This window comes from Leptonychotes weddellii, chromosome 15 (assembly GCF_054177405.1).
Source record: "Leptonychotes weddellii isolate Sample4059 chromosome 15, ASM5417740v2, whole genome shotgun sequence".
Classification (NCBI taxonomy): Eukaryota; Metazoa; Chordata; class Mammalia; order Carnivora; family Phocidae; genus Leptonychotes; species Leptonychotes weddellii.
Window position 1 is genome coordinate 26,766,269 of NC_138383.1, and position 14,919 is coordinate 26,781,187.

Genomic DNA, 14,919 nt, shown 5'->3' on the forward strand with positions numbered 1-14,919 from the left:
GCGCCTGGGTGGCTCAGTTGGTTAAGCGACTGCCTTCAGCTCAGGTCATGATCCTGGAGTCCCTGGATCGAGTCCCGCATCGGGCTCCCTGCTTGGCAGGGAGTCTGCTTCTCCCTCTGACCCTCCTCCCTCTCACGCTCTCTGTCTCTCATTCTCTCTGTCTCAAATAAATAAATAAAAATCTTTAAAAAAAAAAAAAAAAAGAAATGGAGCTTGAAGCTATCATCTGGAGTGTTTGGGCACTGAATAAAAAGGCAAAAGTACTGTCTGGAGTGATCCTGACTATCAAAGGGAATTTGGGTTGTTACTACATAGTGAGGATAAGGCAAGAGAATGCCAGAGATCCTTTGTGGTACCTTATAGTACTCCCATAGCCTCTGATTAAAGTCAAAGGAAAACGGTAATAACCCAATTTATACTGGTAATGGCCCACACCCTCCACAAAGGTTTGGGTCATTCCACCAGGCAAGGAACTATGACCGAGGGGCTTGCTGAGGACAAAAGAAATAAGTAGTGAATGATGGTAGTTATAAATACTAGCTATGACCTCATGACCTGTTGTAGAACAAAGACTGTAATAGTTATGAGTGTTTCTTCCTTATTGTGATTTGAATATATTTTAATAAACATTAGCCAAATTTTTTAAATCTCTTCTCTCAATGCTTTATCTTCTAATTTAAGATGTGCTCGTAATAGGGCGCCTGGGTGGCTCAGATGGTTAAGCGTCTGCCTTCGGCTCAGGTCATGATCCCAGACTCCTGGGATCGAGTGCCGCATCGGGCTCCCTGCTCAGTGCAGAGCCTGCTTCTCCTCCCTCTGCCATTCCCTCTGCTTGTGCTCTTCTATCTCTCTGTCAAATAAATAAATAAAATCTTAAAAAAAAAAAGATGTGCTCATAGTAAATAACTTTATGTGTAAGCATTTAAGTTATAAGAGGAGTATGAACCAGCTCGGAAAAGAATGTACATTCTCCAAAGACAAACAAGGGTCTCTAGGGAGAAGGTCAGTGTGGTTTTGGCCGTACGGGGGATTTTGTATCGTGTTGCGCAGAAGCGTGATTTTGTTACTGTCTTTATTTGGAGAGTAAGTCTGGTTTAGGGCAATGCATACAAGTGCCAAGTCGAAAAGGGATGGACCGTGGGGTCTTTGTAATGTTTCCACTTGCCTAGGCCAAATTATATTCTCCAGAATTACCTTTCCTGTATGTTTCTGATTAGAGCAGCCCACAAGACTAGAGATTCTCATGGAGATTTGGAGGATGGAAATGAGACAGCGGCCAATTTTAGCTCAAACATGCTGTCATCTATCTGCCCGCTCAGCTCATTAGCAGCCAGGCCTGCCACGGCTCCACCTTCCCTTGGATCCTCCTGGAGCGTCTCTGCCTCTTGGGCCAGGTGAGTGTGCTTAGCTCTATGATGAGGACCCACCTGGCATGAGTTTCTGTCCTGTGGACTGTCCTCATGGACTCCAGCTCACGGGATCCAGACTGCTTTTCCTTCTCTACTTTATCTCTACTGTCCCTTCCTGACTGCCGGCCCTCTGTCGCTCAATCCCCAGAATCACATTTTGAAGGCACCAGCCTGAGGAGGACTGCCCACCCAGCTGCCACACTGCATGAGTCCAATCCCTACACATGCACACACACATGCATGTGCATGCACACAGTTCCACTTCTCTGACTGAATCCTGACTGATACCATAAATTAGATTCAGTTACTCTTTAATGGATTCAGAGTTCCCCACAACTGGAATCTGCACGTATGACAATGCCTTTCTCTTCTGTACATTGAGCAGCAACTTAATCGATGCAGAGCCCTGGGTCACATCTCGCCTTCCCTGTTGGCATCAACAGTTGCTGAGAAATTTGAAACCAACTTGACTTTGGTTTTTTGTTTGTTTGTTTTACTTTTATAAACACTTAATTTTGATACCTTGATGCTGTACACTTCTTTGTTTAATCTTACAGATTGGTAACTTCAGGTGGTACATTGATGTTTGTAGGGTTTTTTTTTAAAGATTTTATTTATTTATTTGACAGAGAGAGAGAGAGACAGCTAGAGAAGGGAACACAAGCAGGGGGGAGCGGGAGAGGGAGAAGCAGGCTTCCCGTGGAGTAGGGAGCCCGATGCGGGGCTCGATCCCAGGATCCTGGGATCATGACCTGAGCCGAAGGCAGACGCTTAACGACTGAGCCACCTAGGCGCCCCGATGTTTGTAGTTTTTAATTAATTTTGCCTGATATTTAGTGAGCTTTTTGTGGTTTTCTTTAGTGAGGTTTTTTTTTTGTTTTTTTTTTTTGAGAGAGAGAGAGAGTGAAGAGGGAGGGGCAGAGGGAGAGGGAGTGAGAGAATCTCAAGCAATGTCCGTGCTGAGCACAGATCCCGACAGGGGTCGCGATCTCACAACCTTGAGATCGTGACATGAGCTGAAATCAAGAATTGGACACTTAACCAGCTGAGCCACCCAGGCACCCCCGTTCCAGGTACTTTTAACCAGGACTGCCATCAGCAGGTAGTAGCTAATACTATGGTGCTAATCATTTTGCAACTTATAAATGTATCAAATCAATACACTGTACACCTGAAATTCACACAATGTGTCAATTGTATCTCAAAAAAAGCTGGGAAAAACAAGACTACATTAGCATCACTACTTCACTTTTTGGTAAACTCTGGTCAATTTTTTTAAAAGATTTATTTATTTATTAAGATTTTATTTATTTATTTGAGAGAGCCAGAGAGAGCACAAGCAGGGGGAGCAGAAGAGGTAGAGAGAAGCAGGCTCCCCGCTCGAGCAGGTTGCCCAACGTGGGGCTCGATCCCAGGACCTGGGGATCATGACCTGAGCCGAAGGCAGATGCTTAACCGACTGAGCCACCCAGGCACTCCTAAGTTATTTATTTAAGTCATGTCTACACCCAACATGTGGCTTGAACTCACAACCCTGAGATCGAGTCGTACGCTCGTCCAACTGAGCCAGCCAAGTGCCCCAAATTTGGTCAAGTTTTGACATTTCTAAAGTGCTTTTATTTTCTGTAATTTTGTTTCTCCTTATTTTCCCGTTATGCCAACTGGCGTTTCACCTTCTGACTGAAGTCTCCTCGTCTGCTTCTTCATTTCCTATTTCCTGGACTCCGTGTTTGCTCTAATCTTGAAAGGGAGCAAAGTATTTAGACTTTCCTAATACAAACCTTCGAAGGAATGTTCCTCATCTATCTTTTGTATCTTGCGTTAACTTCTTGAGTTTCGGTTTTTGTGTGTGTTTTTCAGGTTCGTGTGTTTGCCTACGTCTTTTTGAATGAGGGTGGTTATGGGAATCCTCTAATTCCCCTTCCAGTTCATCTGGTTATTTCTTAGATTGTTCACTGAGTTCTTATTCAGGAAGATTGGATGTTGTGGATCTATATGATCCATTTAGTCTTTCTGCTGCCTGAGGAAGATGGATGCTAGCAGGTTGGGCAGTAATTACTGGGAATGTATTCCCTGTGGACCACTAACAGCAGAAACACTCAGATTTTGTTGTGTTTCCTGCTTCAGGATGGACCAACCACTTTGGTAAAGAAGCAAAGTCAAGAGACACCTAGGGAGTCCTTGTTTGCTGGGTGTATTAGTTATGTATTGCTGCATAATAAGGTACCCATAAACTGTGACTTACAACATTTATTATCTGGTAGCTTATGTAGGTCAAGAACGTGGGTATAGCTTACCTGGGTCCTGTACTTGAGGGTCTCCCGAGGCTGCCAGCAAGGTGTTGGCCAGGGCTGCAGTTGAGAACCCGGGGCTCCAGTGGGGAAGGACCTGCTTCCAAGCTCACACTCAGGAGGTTGTCCGAGATTCAGTTCCTCCCAGGCTGTTGGACTGAGGGCCTCCCCCAGTTACTTGCCCTGGGAACCTCTCCCTAGGGCAGCTCACAGTGTGGCAGCTTGATTCATCAGAGCAAGCAAGAGAGGAGTCAGAGTTCAGGCAGGATCAAGGTCACCGTCTTAGATCTCAAAAGTGTTATCTCGGGGCACCTGGGTGGCTCAGTCGTTAAGCGTCTGCCTTCGGCTCAGGTCATGATCCCAGGGTCCTGGGATCGAGTCCCACATCGGGCTCCCTGCTCCACGGGAAGCCTGCTTCTCCCTCTCCCACTCCCCCTGCTTGTGTTCCCTCTCTCGCTGTGTCTCTCTCTGTCAAATAAATAAATAAAATCTTTAAAAAAAAAAAAGTGCTATCTCATCGCCTTGGCCTATTCTGTTCTTTAGGAGCAAGTCATCATGTCCAGCCCACCCTCGAGCAGAGGGGATTACAGAAGGGCATGAGTACCAGGAGCTGGACCATCATCAGGAATCATTTAGAAGCCAGCTGTCATGGTGGGTCGACACTCGGTCTTCTCGTATTTGCTTCTGTCTTTCTTCACCTCAGATCTCTTTTTTTTTTTTTTTTAAAGATTTTATTTATTTATTTGAGAGAGAGAATGAGAGAGAGGGAGCACATGAGAGGGGGGAGGGTCAGAGGGAGAAGCAGACTCCCTGCCAAGCAGGGAGCCCGATGCGGGACTCGATCCAGGGACTCCAGGATCATGACCTGAGCCGAAGGCAGTCGCTTAACCAACTGAGCCACCCAGGCGCCTTCAGATCTCTTCTTGTCAGCAGCAGGGTCCGTGGAGAAAGCATGGTGACACGTGGCCTGTGGGCTCTCCTCACTCCCCACACTCCCCACACTCCTGCAGTGGAAGAGTGAGCTCACCAGGCTGTTTTCCGTCTGTCCTGACATCTGCCCGACTCGAAGTCCATCTTAAAAGTGGGAGGAATAGTAGTGCAACCCTTAAGAATTGCTTGCACTCCCTTTGCACCACACTGCATTCCTGCCTTGAAGGGAGGCGCTGTGTCTCACACCTGCTTCTCTGAAAGTTTGGTCCAGATGAACAACAGATAACATGAACACCGTGTCACAGCCTTTGGACATTTATTCTATACTAGATGCTTTGTGTGGATTTTCACATCTGATTCCTGAAGGCTTCTGAAGTCAAGTACAATAATTTGTTGCCCTTTTAAAGAACAGAAAACTTAGGCTTGGAAAGATCATGTAACTTGGCCGGGGTCCCATAGCTATGAGTGGCAACTCTGGAATGTAAGTGTGTAAGCACCATATAAAGTTTCAGATACGCTCAAGCAAACTCATTGGGGTTTGGTTTCCGAGAGAGGGTGCTTTAGGTTACTTTCTTTTCATCCCAATTCATTTTGTGAACTTGATTCATTAGTGATTACAATGTTGGATTTGGATTCAGATTCAACCTTTTTCTGGCAAGCACCATCCTGGGCAGTTTTCCCTTTTTGTTCTCCTGAGAGAAAGATTTAAATATGCCCAGTTTACAGATGAGGAAACTGAGAGGCAGAGCTCACACAGCCCACGAGGGGCAGAATAAAGAAAACGTATTTGTTTCTCAACTCATTGTACTTCCTGCAATGGTTTTTTCCTTGTTTTGCTTCTTTGTTCATTTAATACATTTTAACTTTAGGGTTGTCCCTTCAAATATGCTTCTCTAATGGCTTTCTCGTGGCCTTATGTTCAAATCCACATAGAATCCATAGACGATCCATAGATGATCCATAGAATCATCGTCTTCAGTCTCATTTGGTGTCTCTCTACCCCCAGCTCTTTGCACTGCAGCATATTAGAAGATGGGTTTTTGGAAGGATCCTATAAATTGTATTCTTCCCTACCCACCTTCTGAAACAATTGGAAAACAAAAACAAAAATGAAAAAAAAACCCAAAAAACAAAGTCAGCAGGTAAGAAAACTGAAATAGATTGGAGGACATAGCTCAGTGTTTGAGTCAAAATCCCCAATCCCCAGTCTTGACCTTGAACCAAACCATCTAAGGGAAAGGTAGGCATGTGTAGGGCAGACACTGCCTCCCACTCATCCCAGTAGAGAGAGAAAAAGAAAAACCAAATCCTGAGATCCAGGACCTTTGCCAGATTGGATCTACCCAGTCAAGAAATGTAGGCCAGTGTGTGTGCCCGCTCTGATGAGTACTGTGGCCCAGCTCTTCCAACCTCCAGCCCACCCTCCAAGACACCATCCTGACTGCAGAGGTCAGAAAGCCAAAAACTGTAGCCACAGACTCCTTTGTAGCTAGGGTTCTGGTTGGAAAGAGGTGCAAATTTGATGGCGGCCCCTTCTGATTTTTGTTATTGTTGCCAGCAAGTCAGGTGTGGAAACATGAGATTTTTCTGCAGCAACCTTCCAGCACCCATCTTTGGCGCATATCAACGGGCTGTTGTGGCAGCTTCTTGACTAGGGTCTCCGGGTCCCTGACTTGCAACTGTGGAGGTCTGCGTTCAGTCAGTAGTCCAGCGGAGGGCTCAGAGGTAGTACAGCTCCCCTCGTGGGCCATTTCTCCTGGGCTTTTGACGTCACTCCTGGAGACCTTATCCTTGAGCCAGCTCTTCACCTCTTTCCAGTCTTTCCAATGATGTAAGCATGAATACCTGGGAAATCCTTTTCTGCCCCAAACATCTAGAGAGCTTTCTGTTTCCTGCACTAAACTTTGAATGATACCATAGTCAGTGCCTGACAGTTAGCTTTTTAGACCGTAACACGAATGCCTGCCATTAACTGAGCCTTGGACTGCCAAGGCATCCCTCTCGGATACATCCGTGTCCAATAAACGTACCACCAACTACACACGTGGATAGAGAGCCAGGCCGCCCCATCCATGAAGCTCCCCTTTTAGAGAGCCCTGGGTGACCTACACAACTGGCCACGTGAGGGACCCTGCCTTTCCCCTCCGGTGCTCTGATTCTCCCTCTTATGTTTGATTTTTTTAAGTTTTTCCTTTTTTTTTTCGAGATATAATTGATAAGCAATATTGTGTAAGCTTTAGGCGTGCATCGTGTTGATTTGATACATTTATATATTGCACTGTGCTTACTAGCACAATGTTCACCAACACCTGTCATGTCACATAAATTTTTATGTGGTGAAAACAGTTAAGATCTAGTTTCTTAGCAACTTTGAACTTTATAGTACAATTGACTGTAATCGCTATGCCGTGCATTAGATCTTCAGAACTTTGCTTTAAATTAAACCAATAAAGAATGAACTCATGAAACCCTCGGCCCCCATCCTCAACCCAGAAAAGGCAGAATCCCAGGTCTGCTGCACTCTCTTTATCCCTGACCTCCGGGTGTGGCCCTCAGGCTGCTGTGTACCCTCCAGGGCTTGTGAGTAATAAACCTTGTTTTGTTAAGGTTCCCTGAAGGTCATTGGGAGGTGCATCTTGCAGCCTAGCGGCCAATTGGCTCCAGTAGGAGGAGGGGAGGCCTGCAGCAGTACTAGGGGTCCAGGTGAGTGCCCCCAGGCCTTCCTAGCCGGTGGCCTCACAGCACCATCAACAGGCTGAGACCATCGCAAAACAGATACCCATCAAGTAACTCACCCTTCCTCACGGGGACCATTAAGGAAGGGCCCGAGGCCAGGAGTCTTTAGGGAAGACTTAAAACCAGAACTAGGGAAGGGCGCCTGGGTGGCTCAGTTGGTTAAGCGACTGCCTTCGGCTCAGGTCATGATCCTGGAGTCCCGGGATCGAGTCCCGCATCGGGCTCCCTGGTCGGCGGGGAGTCTGCTTCTCCCTCTGACCCTCCTCCCTCTCATGCTCTCTCTCATTGTCTCTCTCGCAGATAAATAAAATCTTAAAAAAAAAAAAAAAAACCAGAACTAGGGAAGAGGCATTTCTCCTCCCCACCCCAACACCCAGTACTGGACTAGTCACGTGCCCTTCTCGCCAAAATACCTCCTGCTCCTCCCCACCTGGTTACTTCTTCCTTAGCTTTCAGGTCTCAGCAAAAACAGGACCCCCCCCCTCCCAGAAACCTTCTCTGGTCCCCAGACTAGGTTAAGAGTCCCCTCCCTTGCCTTCCTAGCACTTTCCCTGTACTCTGTAATCCTCAGGCTTCTTGTGATGATGTCCTTGTGTCCCCGGTACAGGGCAGGCCTTCAGTGTTCATTAGATGGCTGGCTGGCTGACATTCCAGGGTGGGGTTGGAGGAAGAACCCGATGGACCTCCTCCGGAATGTGAAGTGTGGCCCCTGAGCTGCATTCTTGGTCCACTGGAGTTTGCTCTGTTGCAGGCTCTGACCTACCTCACTTGCTTTGGCTGGGAATTAAACATTTCACGACGACACCCACTTTTTGCTTCATCTGTTTATAAAAATTTGCCACATTTCCTCCTTCCAGAAACTTGGTCTCCTCACGGGTGCTGCTCTTTTTCCAACTCTAGTGGCAGATGAGGTTCACCGTAGCGGGATCCTTGGGAGAAGTGTCTTCAGTGACAGCAAGAAGGAGGGCATTTGTCACGAGGAACTGTCCTGTGACTTAGGGCTGCCTGTTGCCAGGTTGGACATTATGGAGGTCCATATTCATGCAGTGGTGTAGATAATCAAGCAGATTGTAGGTTGAATGTGCCAGGACTAAAAGCCTTCTCTGTCTTAAAATGGATTTGTCTTAAATCTTAAGAGCACTTCAACTACCTGGACGGGTCCTCTCCAACTTCACCTCCATGTCGTCCCCAGATTACTAAGACTCTCTGTCACCTGGTGCAGCTTCGGATGTAGGACTGACTCCCTGAAGTCACCATTATCTGTTCCCCCCAGCAGACTGGAGAGAACAAGTTTTCTTGTGTTTTTTTCCTTAAAAATGTTTGACCTTGAAATAATTTTGCAAAAAATGTCATTGTCTTTATGTTTATGTTAGCTTCTCTTTACATTTACTGCCACAAGCATTCTTTATCTACCGCAAGATAATATTTTGAAATGTTAATCCTTGAGATGTTCTTCTCTATCTTACTGAGTGTATGATCCTTCACCAAATCATCCAGGGTCATCTAAAATGCCTGAAGAGGGAGGTTGGCTCAGTCCGAGGAGCATGCAACTCTGATCTCGAGGTCATGAGTTCAAGCCCCATATTGGGCATGGAGCCTACTTTATTTTTTTTTGAAAGATTTTATTTATTTATTTGAGAGAGAGAGAGAGAGCACACAAGCAGGGAGAGGGAGAGGAAGAGGAAAAAGCAGACTCCCCTGCTGAGCAGGGAGCCCAATGCAGGGCTCAATCCCAGGACCCTGGGATCATGGTCTGAGTGGAAGCAGATGCTTAACTGACTGAACCACCCAGGACCCCTGGAGCCTACTTTAAATGAATGAAGGAAGGAAGGATTGGAGCTATTAAAACAATGCAAATAGGGGCGCCTGGCTGGCTCAGTTGGTAGAGCATGCTACTCTTGATCTCAGGGTTGTGTGGGGGTGTAGAGACTACCTGAAAAAAAAGGAAGAAGCATTAGGAACCGTAGCTTTTGATTTGCAATAGAAAGGAAGAGGTATTTGAGAATCAAACAAGACCCTGGAAGGAAACGGCAGAGAATGTGTACCTTAACAACACATGGTGTCAAAGATCAACAAAGCTGGACCCTAATTAAAGTGGTGAGTGTGGATCTAGAATAGAGATTGAGGATAGTAATGCTCTGGCAATAGGGGACTGAACTCACCTTCAGTTTGTGCAGAGGTCTGAAATAGAATTGTAAATTTGGGATCAGTGGTGTATCAATGGCATGTTGGTTGCCGGCCCAATATTAATTCTCTTCTTGTTTTCTAATTGAGATATAATAGATATAGCAAGTGTGTAAATTTAAAGTGTGCAACATGTTGGCTTGCTACATTGATACATTGCAATAGGATTACTATAGCAGCATTAGCTAACGTCTCTTTCATGTCATATAATTATTATTTCTTTTTCATGGGGAGAACAATTAAGATCTAGTCTCTTAGCAACTTCGAAGCTTATAATACCGTATTGTTGACTATAATCACTATGCGGTGCATTAAATCTCCAGAAGTTACTCACTAGTTGCAAGTTTGTAACCTTAAACGTCTCCCCAGTTCTCCCATCTCCTAATCCCTGGTCACCACCATTCTACTCTCTGGTTTTATGAGTTCAGCTTTTTAAAATTCCACATATAGGGGCGCCTGGGTGGCTCAGTCCGTTGGGCATCTGCCTTCGGCTCAGGTCATGATCCCAGGGTCCTGGGATCGAGTCCCGCATCGGGCTCCCTGCTCAGCAGGGAGTCTGCATCTCCCTCTCCCCCTGCTCATGCTCTCTCTCTTAAATAAATAAATAAATCTTTAAAAAATAAAAATGAAATGCCACATAAAAGTGATATCATATGGTATTTCTCTTTCCTTGTCTGAATTACCTCACTTAGCATGGTACCCTCGAGGTCTATCCATGTTGTTGTAAATGGCTGGATTTTCTTCTTTCGCATGGCTGAATAATATTCCATTGTATCTATGTAAATTCTCTGCATTCTATCAGTCTTAAATTGCTCAGAGTGCAGTGTGCTTAGTTAAAGATACCTTCCTCGACTTCCCAGCTGCTAGGAATGGCCAGCTCTGCCCAATGGGAGGTAAGCAGAAGTAGGTGGATAGATTACCAGGATACTTTATACAAAGGGAGAGATGAGACTCGGGTGCATTTATATCTTTTCCCTATCTGCCCAGAACGTAAACTTGCTAGAGGCAGAGCATCCGTCTTGTGATATAAGGCCAAAAGAGCGTGCAAATGCAAGCTACATGCTGGAGAAGAACAGAAGAGGGTTTCCGGGACAACGACGACGTTGTAGAGCTGCTGTACCAGCCCCTCTTCACGTATTTTCGGTCTTACTAGAAAAATAAGCCCCGTGTGGTTAAGCTACTATAGTCACTTTTTCTGTTGCATGTAGTCAGATGCTATCCTGCTACTGAAAGCTGCTGAACCCAAGGGCCTTGAGATGGCCCAGGGAGAGTCTAGACTGTGAGGAGAGAGGGGGGCCTAGGAAGAATCCTATGGGAGCTTGAAACACTGAACAGCCAGGCAGAGGAGGTGGACTGGCAAGAGAACTTGGAGAAGTAGGAAGAAACTTGAAACTGGTGTTTAGCAAGGAGTGCTTGGAAGTAAACATCAAGAAAACCAGGAAGCAGAAAAGTTAAAAGAGGGGTGCCTGGGTGGCTCAGTCAGTTAAGCATCTGCCTTTGGCTCAGCTGATGATCCCGGGGTCCTGGGATCCAGCTCCATGTCGGGCTCCCTGCTCAGGGAGCCTGCTTCTCCCTCTCTCTTTGCCCCTTCCCCCTGCTCGTGCTCTCAATTAAATAAAAATCTTAAAAAAAAAAAAAAAAGAAAAGTTAAAATAATCATCTCATAGCCAGATTACCTGGATTCAATCCTGGTTCAGGTCACTGCTACCCAGGTGGCCTGTGCCTAAATCTCCTCATTTGTAAAATGGGGATAATAATAATAATAATCGGGGTCCCAGGCTGGTTCAGTCGGTACTGCATGAGACTCTTGATCTCGGGGTTGTAAGTTCGAGCCCCACATTGGGTGTAGAGATTACTTAATAAAATAAAATAAAATAAAATAAAATAAAATAAAATGAACCATAGGCTATTGTGATGGTTAAGTGTGAAGGGCATACAATAAACCCTCAGTCAGCATTAGCTGCTGTCATTCCACAGAAGGAGGAAGGTTTTTGTTTTTGTGTTTTTGTTTTTGGTAAAGGCTAATCCCTCAGGAGGTCTGCAAATGGTGTTATCCTCCACGGAATTAACCGACACGAATCATCAGGCAGGCCTAATGAAAGACCGTCCCCCCGTAGGGTGGTGCAGAGTTCCTCCTCTGCGTCTGGCTGGCTCATCCTGTGGTTGTGTACTGGTAAACAGCTGTCCGTTCAAAGAAGCATTTAGAAGCATTTGTTGAACCCCGTGCACGTGTAGGGGCCGCGTTGGATGATGGCAGGATACAAGGATGTACAATAAGTGTGTGCGCACGTGCATGGGTGGGGAGAGCCCTCTGGGGCACCAACTGCAACTGCTACCTTTTTTCTGCGGGGCTTGAGCCAGGACAGATGTGACCTTCAGGAGACACCTCAGGAAACCTGAAGATGAAGCTAACCTGGCATAAGGCAGAGCCCAAGAAATGGAGAGAAATAGAGTCCCAAAGCAATGAAATATTTGAGCCCTGAACCAAATAACATCTGAAGGGAGCCTTTTCCTCTGGGAGCCTATGAATTGCTTAAACCATTTTGAGTTAGATTTTCCTTCACTTGCAACTGAAACAATCCTAAATGATACAAGTGATACCTAATCATATTTGCCTCCTGCCTTAAATTTCACTGCTTTGTTTGCAGTTGTTAATGCTCAATTAAATGAACCGTTGACATTGCCTAGCTAGCCAGTTTCGGAAACTGGAGTAAATCCTAGGTACCATTTTTCACAAAATTATATTATGGAAAATTGCAAACAAATACAGTCGTAGAGACAATAGTATAATGACCCACCATGTTCCCATCACTCTGTTTGGACAATGATCAACACATGAACAAACTTATTTTACCTATTCTACCTTCCACCCCCCAAAATGGATTATGATTATTTGTTTTTTGAGAGAGAGAATGAGAGAGCACAAGAGTGGGGGCAGGAGGGTCAGAAGGAGGGGGAGAGAGAGGATCTTAACCAGGCTCCACGCTCAGCATGGAGCCCGACATGGAGCTCAATCTCATGAACCCCTGAGATCATAACCTGAGCCGAAATCAAGAGTTGGATGCTTAACCGACTGCGCCCCCCACCAAATGGATTATTTTTAAAGCATAGCCCATGCTTTATTTTATTTGATCAGTGTGCTTGGGTCACAGGATGGCACGGTAACTGCCAAGGAGCAGAGAGAACAGAGGTCTAGACCCCTTCAAGCCCCAAGACTTCTCTAGCAGAAAAGTCCCCTTGATGCTGGAGAGGCAAAGTAGTGACTTTCCATTACATCCATAACAGTGAGGCCGGGGAGAGAGAGGGAGGGATCAGGGGAAGCTTTTAGAGAGGAAGAAGGATTAAATTGAACCCTGTGAGCTGGTTAGAATGTAGGTACCTAGAAAGACCAGAGAATAGGATTTATTTTTATTTCTAATAAGACAATAAGTGTAATTGTTAAGAAAACATTGGAAAATAAAGAAATATAAGAAAAAATAGTCATTAGGAGTCTCATTAGCCAAAAAGGTCACTGGGGTTGGTTTTCAGTATTTGGTTGTTTTTGTTTCTTTTTTCCTCTCTCTCTAGGTTAGTTGTAACTGTACTGCAAATCTATATCTCTGTATTTTTATTTAACAGGATAAGCAGTTTTCTGTTACTGTGGACTCTTTGTAAACCTAAATTTTAACAGATGCATAATAGTTCATTAAGAACATATTCCATAGTTGATATGCTCAATCCCCCGTATTTTGGCATTCTAATTCCATTTTTTGTGTGTGATTACAAATAACCATGGGATGAATATGGTTTTGTTTAAAACTTTTTCTGTATTTAGCGTATTTAATTACTATGGACTGCCAAAAGCAAAATTACTGTTAAAAGAGTATGAATATTATAAAGAGTGGGGCATTTCTTTTTTCTTTTTTTTTTTTTTGCCCCCTGCCCATCTGAGTGGGCATTTCTAATACTGATTTTATGCCATCTTGTAGTGTTATATAGTAATCTCAAGAGGCGTTCCAATTTTTTCAAGATAAATTGATAGACACGGATGAATTTTAAGAATAGAAGCCCTAGAGTATATGACAAAGAAATAGGATTTTTAACTGGGCACACAGCTGTCTAGAAAAAAAAGGTCTACATTGGCCAGCCTCCCTTGTAGCTCAGCGCGACCATGAGACTAAGTTTTAGCCAATGGAATAGAAGCAGAAGTGTTCTCCTGATAGTGGATGGAAGCCTTCCCCATTAGGTGTTTTTTGTCCTCTTTTTCCCTTTCTTTCATTTTACTGGCTAGAAAGTGGATGCCACCTTGTGGGGGTAATGAGCATAAGGACCAAAACACAGGCATGATGGGGAGGGAAGCCAGAAGAAGCCAGGGTCCTGAGATCTCTGAAGAATAGAGTCACCATTCCACTTTCCCACCACTTCCCTCTCTGCATGGGAAAGAAAGTTCTGTCTTAAGCCCCAGGTGGTTTGGGTTTTCGACCCCACAGAGCCAGACCTAGTTCTAATACAGTGTGGTTTTAGAAACTAGGAACGGCATTGCTACAGTCTGTTTTGTAAGCCGGGAGATGTTGAGAATTACTGCCATGAGAAGCATTTCAAATGTTTTGAGACCATATCATTAGGTTTCGCTTCTTAAGTCCTCCTGATCCCAGCACAAAATCTAGTGTCAGGAGCAGGTAATTCCAGGTTCAACGGTGAGATTCATGATGTGCAACCTCTAATACAGTTGTCTTGAGTGTAAAGGAAAAGAAAAGACTTGGGGCAGGGTAATCTTCTCCCAGTTTACCTTGTTTCCAGAGATTACCATCCCCACTTCAAGAACTATTAAAAGGCCCTCTTGAGAGAACTGCAACCAAAAATAAAGTGGCATTTGGCATCTCTCTGGGAACACATTTAACTCTGCTCCTAGAAGAATAACCTGTTTTAATTTGCTAAAAAGCTCAAGTCAAGCCATGTTTTCATCTGGGCTGAGAAAAGGAAACCACTGAGAAAATATTTTAAAATAAAAATGCCAATCTAAAAAAGAAGTAAAATGCCAAGTCCAAAGAAGGTTGTGTTAGAATGTACTTCGGTTACGTAAATCAGGTCTGCTGAAAACACACTTTGGGATTTAGATCTAAAATACATTAGGATTGGGGAGTCAGGGTTTTTTTTGTTCCTCAAAAAAAAAATACTTTAAAAAAGGATGGTTATTGGGGTGCCTGGCTGGCTCAGTCAGTATGGTGTCTAGCTTTTGCTCTCGCGGTCGTGAGTTTGAGCCCCACGTTGGCTGTAGAGATTACTTTTAAAAAAAAAGTTATTTGTGGACGTGGCGAAGGGAATGCAGTATTTTACTGTGATGTTTAGAGCAATCGTGGTGCTCACTCTTCCCTGCCAAAGTTAGAATT

At 44.8% G+C, this 14,919-nt stretch overlaps 1 long non-coding RNA gene across 1 annotated transcript; it reads left to right on the forward strand.

Annotated features, from left to right (window-relative positions):
• The first annotated feature begins 170 nt into the window (after positions 1–170).
• LOC145717364 (uncharacterized) lies at positions 171–8,645 on the forward strand. Its single transcript, XR_014140536.1, has 3 exons — positions 171–1,394; positions 4,244–4,351; positions 7,974–8,645. It is a non-coding gene; the product is annotated as an uncharacterized LOC145717364 (long non-coding RNA).
• Positions 8,646–14,919: the final 6,274 nt, after the last annotated feature.